Genomic DNA, 8,996 nt, shown 5'->3' with positions numbered 1-8,996 from the left:
GTCAGTGTCTGCCTCTTGACATTCACTTTGTTCTTTGGAGATCATGTTTTGAAGGGTTTGTGGTGTATTGTGGGCTGTAGTTTGGACAGGAATTCCAGGTCTTTGATTCAAGTCTTATGTGATTTTTTCATATAGTTTTCTTTCCCCGTGAAATTCATGGGTATGTTCATTAATCACATTTGTAACTCTGAGCTCCTCCAAGACCGTCTCCTACACCAGTATGACCATATCCCCTGGTCAGTTTCCACTTCCCCAAACAACAATGCCTACCAATTCCTAATAGCACATTAAGCATCTAATTGTGGTTCAGACTAGGGTCAACTTCCTTTTCTCAACATGTTGCTTAGTTTCAAAAGCATTTAATTTATCCAGATTGAGTAACTGCATAAAAATAAAATATTAGCTCTGTTTTAGATGTGTCATTCCAATGCCTTGGATGGAATAGGGATCAATGGAAATGTTTTTATAAAATTATTTACTAAAGATAGTTTAGAGTCAGCTGGGGATTTTCCTGACTTAGTCTGAAATTGAAAAAACAGTTCAGTGAAACCTTCAGAAGTTTAATTTTAAAATTAATTATTCTAATGTTGTGCCAAATAAGAACCTCAAAGATCATTGTGAGTGAAATAATCAGGGTTGAATGTACAGGGACAAACGTTATAGCAGGGCCTGTTGCAGTAGGACAAGGAGTGATGGTTGTAAGCTAAAAGGGGGTTGACCTAAATTAGATATAAGGAAGAAAATGTTACAGTAAGGGTGATGAGACACTGGCACAGATTTCCCAGAGAGGTGGTGGATGCCCCATCCCTGGAAACAGGCAAGATTTCAACTTGATGTATTTGAAGCTGTCCCTGCTCATTGCAGGGGTGTTGAACTGGGTGATTTTAGAAGTCCTTTCCCTTCCAACCCAAACGATTCCATGATACACAGAAAAACCCCAGCTGGCATCCACTTTATTCCTCACCTTCCCATGTGCTGACCCCACATCTCGTGCTGTGGCTGGAGGTGAGCAGGATGCTGGTCCTGCTGCTTGCACAGCAGTTTCACCACCTGATCCACGTGCAGGTTCTTGCTGCAGGGATTGCATGGCTCCCTCTCATGTCTTCGGAAAACTCCCTTCCTTTAGGAGGGAGTTTAATCAATTTCCTTTGATTAAAATTGTTGGGTGAGCAGCCTGGGATTGATACAGAATGGGGAATTTTGTTTTGCCTCTATTTTAATTAATAAAATTATGCTTAATGTCATTGTTTCTCTTTCCCTGCAGTGCAGTGACCCCTGGGTGTATCTGGTCACTGGGGAAGTCATCCCAAATTCAACCAGTGGCACTGTTGGATGTTCCCTGGGAGCCTTTCTCACAGGATGCTGGTTGAAGGTGCCCTTGCAAAGAGCATTTCTGCAGCAGTGCTCCCAGCCCTGCAAGCAAGGAGTTAAGTCTGGGAGAACATAATGTAGATGAAGGAGAAACTGTTTCATGGCTCTGATTACGTAAAGATTTCTGTTATCTTATCATTCTGTGGAAAGAATTTGGGCGAAAGTCAGGCCCTGGAGTTGTCTTCACTGATGTCAGGTTCCTTGAGCTGACAGACAAAGTGTGCCGTGCAAAGGTTTGTACAAAGTGTACTTTTGTTTGTGAAGGTTTGTACTCAACAATTGTGCCTCAGTTTTTGCTGGTAACTTCTCTTCCCACATCTCCTAAACCTCCAAAGCTCTGGGCAGGGACTTGGGGGAATGAAGTCCTTTGTTTCATAGGGGACAGGTTTGTGACCACCTGAGGAACCTGAATGTGCCTGAGTCCATGTGACCTGGCAGGATGGGTCTGAGGCCAGCCCAGGCTCCTGTGCGGGGGCTCTGAGCAACCTGGCCTGGTGCAGGGGGTCCTGCCCATGGCAGGGCATGGAACTGGATGGGCTTTAAGGTCCCTTCCAGCCCAAACCATTCCATGATTTATGGTGCATCACTTGAAAGCCTGTTGGAGCTGAGGTGCTGTGTTGGCCCTTGTTCTAGGGTGGAGCCAGGGTGTCTGGGAAGCTCTGAAATAGGAATTTGACCCAGGAATGTCAGTACTCAAAGGCAGCACCTTGGACTCCAGCTGATGGTATGGGGCATCTTTCTCTACCCACAATGAAGTAATGTGATAAAAAAAAAGCTATCAGTCTTTTTTTATGAATTGCTGAGTTTGCAGACTTGCTGTAATCTCAACTTCCCAGGCCTTCAGCATAAGAAAGCTCTTGGCTGTTTCTGTTATGTAGATACAAATATAAAGCACATCTATTCACGTGTGCTACAGCACACACAATTTTATGTAAAGTCAGGCTTAGAAAACCACTTCTATTGTGGAGTCTTCCTGCTTTCCTCAAGCTCTCAGCATTTTTTCCTTTGGCTGTTCCAGCAGAGCAGTCCCTGTGTGCTTGGCAGGGCAGCAGGATGGGCTGTGAGGAGCTCAGCTGTCGTGTATCTTCACCAGGCTGAGTGGATGTTTTCAAAATCAATCCATTCACAATGATGCCACGAGCCTGCTGTTGCCCCCCGATAAATATTCCATTTTTTCCCTTCTTTGAGCTTAATCACCAGTTTGCTCCATGCTGAGGTTTTCCTCTGCCCTGTTGAAGGTGCTCCTCTGAGGTGATACTTTGCTGTCTCTTCTCAGAGGTCCACTATAAATAGGGTTTTTTCCAGCTCCTCCTAAGGAAATCCCAGTCTACTGGGAACAGGAAACTATTTGAGCAGGAATCAAACAAATGAGCAAATGTCAAAATATTTACTTGCATTGTTTGAACTCTAAACTTTGCTTTTAAGTTATTATTGTTGGGGTATGATTGTGCCCTTAAAACACTTTGTGTTTATGATCCTTGTTAGAAGAGCAAACAGTGTTCTGCAGAAAGCCTCTTTCCCTCCCTCCTTCCTGCCCTCCATTACCTGGATCCAAGCCGTCAGGCAAGTAAAAAAATGGTTGGGACACTTAAAAAGGAGGAAGCATTTAGCTATTGCTAATGTTTATTTGTTCTTTGACATTTACCTGCAGGAAGAAAATTTCTGTTGTGCAGGGGATAAAGGGGAGTGATATTTGCTACTGAGATGAGTCAGTCAACTGCCCAAGAGCTTGAAAACTTTGCTGTATTTACCCCTTAATTGTTTTGGGGGTGGTTTTTTTCAATTTTTAAATTATTTACACTATTTATGTATTATGTACATATGCACACACATCTATCTCTTCATGGTGAACTGAAAATCAGCTCTCCTGGGAAGCAAGACTTGAATGTGTCAGTGAGGCTTGGAGAACTCACCTGGAGGGAGCTTTGGCCTCGCTGCTGTATTAACCGCAAATTGAATTGCTACAAGTTGCTGGGAGTTGCCTCCCTGGGGTGATGGAAGTGAAGATAACCAAGTCCTGAGGGGGAGCTCCGAGGCAGCTTTGGCTGTTCTTGTCTCTGCTCTGAGCAGCTTTTCAAGTGGTGATGGGAGCTTGGCTTCCTCCTTGGGCTCAGGACAGGAAGAGCCTGTTCCTGGAGGAAGACACAGCTTCAGTCCACTCCTCTCTGGGAATCCAGCTGAGCTGTTCCCAGCAGACAGCATTCCTCACCCCTCCTGTGGCAGACTTTCTTTTCCAGTAGAAAGATTAACACAGCAGCAGAGCTTACACAGTCTAACCCTCCCTTTCCTACTGAAATGCCTGAGAGGGGTAAATAAACCCAAGTTTATTATTCAGGTTTGTCTCAAATCCCACACCCATGAAAACCAGGGGCTTATTACTGGCTGTGAGTCTTAGCTAATATAAAATCAGAGCAGCTTTTGGGTCCAGAGAAGGCCTCACTGTTGCTGCAGGGTGACAAACTGCAGAGAAAAGTCTCTGCTCTCAGCACAGAGCTGAGGGGTTCGTTACAGGATGCACCAGGAATTGCACACAGTGCCCATTTCCTGGACTTGAGCTCACTGGAAAGCTCATGCCATAAATAAAAATTAAACCTGATCAGGCAAACTGAAATCCATTTAGGAGGCAGGAAATGTTCCACAGTAATGAAGTTTGTGTCGTGAAGCCTGAAGACCCTGTGGATCCTCTGCTCTTGTGCAGGGCTGGATATTGGAAATAGAAATGTGCTGACAACTGTTTCCTAATAGATGTTTAAGTATGAAGAAATAGTCTCCCCTCCTGCCACACCAGCTTGTAAGGATACTGTTTTCCTTCTGGTGTCATTCCACCCTCTGAGCATCAGTACAATGGGTGATTTATCTTAATCAGAGTATGAACAACTCCTGGCACATGTGAGTCTGAGCTCCCAGGCTGCTGGATTTTCTCCTGGGCTGGCGAGGGAATGCTACCAAAGGGGCAGGTGTGGTGGTGGGAGAGGAAGGGTGATTCAGGGTTACTCCATAAGCCTGGAAACCTGAAGGTCAGGCTCATCTCTGCTCTTTTTCCTTGGCTTAACGTCACTGCCCTTGTTTCCCAGCTGGGAAATGCAGCCCTTGCCCTTCCTCGTGGGAATGGATAAGCACACAGAGAACAGATAAAAAAGTAACACCATATTCTGATGCTGACAATAACAGAATCTCAGGGAGTTAAGAGCTTCCTTTGAAATTATGGGAAAAAAATCATCATGAACATTTGAGGTTGAAATTGACCTCCCCAACCCTGTGAGGAAATGAGCAATCCTGTCCTAACAGAGAGCTCTGAGGCTGAATCAGGCAGGGAAGGGACTTGCACGAGAAGCCCCAGCCAGCAGTGAGAGGGGAATGCTGTGACAGCTGCCCTGGGCACCAGTTGGGCTGTGCCCAGCAAGGGCTGGGGGCTCCAGGGCTCTGTGCTGGCTCTCCAGGCTCTGGGAGGACACTCACAGATGCTGCACTGAGCTCCTGAATCTCTCCTGGGCTGAACAAGGCCTGGCTCAAGGACATGGGACCTCCCAAGGGTCTGTGTGGGGCTTTGGTTGTGCATTACTGGGAGAGCAGGGACATGACTCTGTGCATCACCTCAGAAAGAGAAGTGTGATGTTCAGCAGTCACTACTGAAGCAGCCTTCCCCTGGCTCTGGCTGGTGCCTGGATGAACTTCCCTTGGCTGTCCCAGCCCTGTACCCAGATGCTTTTCCAGTAATTCCTGTGATCTTCCATTAGCAAAGCAGGAAAGGGAGAGGAAGGATGTCCTGCTGGATTCACTGTTCAGTGGGATGAAAGGCACTGCTGAGCTGCACTTCCCAGCCCCACCTGCTCCAGGTGCCTCTGAGCTCCACACGGGGCTGACAGCAAACAAAGCAGGAGGACTCTGCAATAGAAAAGGTGAGAGAACCCTTCCCTTGTGCCTGGTGCAGGTTCCATGCTCAGGTGGCTGCTGGGGCACGTGGCAGGGGCTGAGCTGTGGGCAGGGCGAGGTTGGAGGGTAGGCAGGGTGACACTGCTGTGGGATCTCTGACAGACCTGGAGCAGCAGCTCAGCAGAGTCCCTGGCTGGCTGAGCTCAGGCTCTGGGAATTGGAGCTGCTCCCTGACTCAGTGGTCAAGCAAAGGATTTTATGTATTTATTTTCTTTTAAATTCAAACCTTCAACTTGTTTTTGTTGTTTTTTGTTGTTTTGGGTGGGGTTTTTTTAATGATGGGGAAAAACCCCCAAACCCAAAAAACTTTGCCCTTCAGGTGAGGATACTGTAGCAGCTGCATTTCTTTATGATACAGAGACACCCCTCGGAGAAGAAAATAATGGTCCTGGGTAAGAGTGCCTCAGCAGCTTTGGGAACCACTCAGAATGAGTTTGTGGTTCCTGGGGCTCTGTGAAACATTCATTAAAGCTCAGGGGCAGGTGCAAAGACCCATGAACAAAGGAGAAAATGAAGCTGAGTCGGTCCTTCAAGCCTGCCAGCTGGTTTATCTACCACTCCTTGTGCCTGCTCAGTTTAATCCCAAAGTTACTGAAGCCTCTCCTGGTGTTCTTTTTTTGGCCAGTTGGAAGTAGCAGCAAGTAATTATGGCCCAGTGGAAAATAATCTTTCCTGGTGGTTCCCTTGAGGTAAGAACACATCTGAACATTTGGTGATGTAGTCAGGGATGCACCGAGGACGTTTCAGGGAAGGCATTTCCTCATCTGGGAGGAGTCACCTCACATGGGAAGAGAAGCCCCGTTCTGGGGAAGAAAAAAGACCAAATAAAAACAAAACACACAAGACAATGGTGTGTTCCCTTGGAAGGTTTGGCTCCATCCAGTCTAAGGACCCTCCTTACTACAGAGGAAAAGATATTTATAGTTTGGAAATCAGCATTGGGATGAAGACTCATCTCCCTTTGCCTCTATGGGATGCAAGAATTATCTGAAAGCAAGAGCAGGTGAGGAGGGCTGATGAATAAAGGCCTCCTCTCATTGAAAAGGTTGTCAGAGTCTCTTGGGAAGCAACACTGGAAGGCAAAGGAGTTCAGGAAGGCTGGATGTGCTTCTAAGAAGGAAAGTTTAAAGGCACAGGAGCAGATGATCCCACATGCTGAAAAATGTGCCAGCAAGGAAGGAGACGAGCCTGGCTGAACAGAGAGCTTTGGCTGGAGCTCAGGGGGAAAAAGGAGCATGTGACCTTTGGAAGAAGGGGCAGGTAACTCAGAAGGAATTCAAGGGTATCGGGGTTATGCAGGGCTAAAGCTTAACTGAAATTTAATCTGGCTACTGCTGTAAAAGCAAAAAAAAAAAAAAAAAGAGTTTCTATAAATACATCAGGAAAACAGGATGGCTGAGAAGGATGCAGGAGGAAGCACAGTGACAAAGGATGAGGAGAGGCTGAGGCACTTCCTGCCCTCCTTGCTTCAGTGTATAATGGCAGGACCAGTTGTTCTCTGGGTACACATCTCCAGAGAGAGGGATGGGAAGCAGAAAAACCTCATAATCCAAGTGGAAATGGTCAGTGAGCTGCTACAGCACTTGGACACACAGCAGTCCATGGGGCAGGTGGGATCCACCACCTACTGTCATTGTGGGAGCCAGTGAAGTGCTCCCCAAGCCCCCTTCCATCATCCTTTACACCACCAGTCCTGGCAAGGTTAGGGTTGTGAACTGGCAAATGTGACACCCCTCTACCCGAAGAGCTGGAAGCAAGATCCATGGAAGGACAGGCTGGTCAGCCTGACCTCAGTGCCAGGGAAGGTCACAGAGCGTTCATCCCCAGTGCCACACACAGCACATGCAGGACAACCACGGGATCAGGCCCAGCCAGCAGGGCCTTGTGACAGGCAGCACTGCCTGACCAACCTGATCTCCTTCTACGGCTCACCTGGTGAGGAGGGCAAGGCTGTGGACATGGCTCCCTGCACTCCAGCAAAGCTTTTGACACCATCTCCCACATCACGCTCCTGGAAATGCTGTCAGCCCAGGGCTTAGGCAGTGGCTCTTGTGGCTGGGTTAATCCTGCCTGGGCAGAGCCCAGGGAGTGGTGGGGAATGCTGCTGCACCAAGGTGGCATCTGGTCACTGTGGTGTCCCCCAGGGCTCAGTGCTGGGGCCAGCCCTGGTTGACATCATTACTGATGAACTGGACAGGGGGAATCAAGAGTCTGCTGGTGCCATGGAGTTGGAGTATTGATCAGCAGGAGGGCAGGAAGGCTCTGCAGGGATTGGGACAGGCTGATCCATGGGCCAAGGGAATGAGGGTCAACACCAAGTGCCAGCTCCTGCCCTTGGGTCACAACAACCCCATGGATCCCTCCAGGCTGGGGGATGAGTGGCTGGAGAAGTGGCCAGTGGAAAGGCAGCTGGGGGTGCCTGGGATGGGCTCTGAGCTGTCCCAGTGCTGCCTCCCTGCTCCAAGGCCCTTCCTTTGTAGCTGTCTCCAGAGCAATCCCACTGGAGCAGGTGCTGCTGTGCCTGAGCTGTGCTTCCCTGGCTGCCCTTGTGCCAGGAAGGACAGTGAGCAGCAAGGTAAGGAAGGGCTGTGATTTTTACTTTGGTGGGTTCAGCTACACAACACTGAGCTTGTTCAGCAGAGCAGTAAGTCACTCTCTGCTGAGGCTCAAACAAGACTGAAACCCTGCCCAAGCTGCTGGGTTAAAACCATCTCCTCCCCTCTGCCTCCTGCCCCCCCTGATCCCTCTGTGGATAACACTTCCTGAAGATGTCTGTTCTAAAGGGAGAAACTAAATTCCATATATGTGTGTATAAAACAGGAGTCTAAACATCAAAAGCTTCTTCCCCAAGCTGCAGCCACTTGAAAGGCTGCAGGTGCTGGGGCAGCTGTGAGGCTTCACCTCCAGCACCGGTGAGGCACTGGAACCTCCTTTAAGTTTCATTACAGATCCAGCCAAATGAAATTCTTTGCCTCTGGCTCCAGGCTGGAGCTGGACACAATTACAAAAGGCCACCTGCCCTGCCATGACTGAAACATGGAGCTGAGCCCTGAGGCAGCCCTGCAGAGCTTGGAGACAAGGCTGCTGCACCTGCTGCTGCTTTTTGGCTACCACCACAAACAGCCTCAGGGATAAAAAAGTAGCTCAAGCAAATGGAAGTATTTTTTTTCCTAGAGTGATTTCTATTCTCTCTTTTATGACACAATGTTTGGACAAATGCTCAACAACACCTGAATACTTACATAGAAATCCTCCTTCAGAAGACAGAAAATCAGCAAACAGATGTAGAAGGGATGGGTAGGAATGTTCTCTGACAGGGAACTTTGACCTGTGCAACAAGGAAGACTTCCACACTCAACAGAACCGCACTCACTTACGGTATCAGCCTTAGAAACAAAGATGTTATTCTTCTTTCACATATAAAATTTTCCTCTTGGAAAGGTCATTTTAATAATGCAAAACATTGTGAGAGAGAGGCTTTTGTCTAATTCAAACACTGTTCAGGATGAACTTCACTCTGGCAAGGACACTGATCACAGCTGCTGGAGCCCAGCAGTGAGAATACACTGCTCTTGTCAGACATAGCCCTTTTTTTTGTCCCTCCTCCAGCACCTGCCATGACAGGGTTGGGCTCTGGCTCACACATATCCACAGTTGCAAAATGAAAGGTTATTAAATCAGTATTAGCCATT

Source organism: Serinus canaria, chromosome 1A (assembly GCF_022539315.1).
Source record: "Serinus canaria isolate serCan28SL12 chromosome 1A, serCan2020, whole genome shotgun sequence".
Lineage (NCBI taxonomy): Eukaryota > Metazoa > Chordata > Aves > Passeriformes > Fringillidae > Serinus > Serinus canaria.
The sequence above is the reverse complement of the archived record's forward strand: the minus strand, read 5'-3'. Positions refer to the sequence as shown.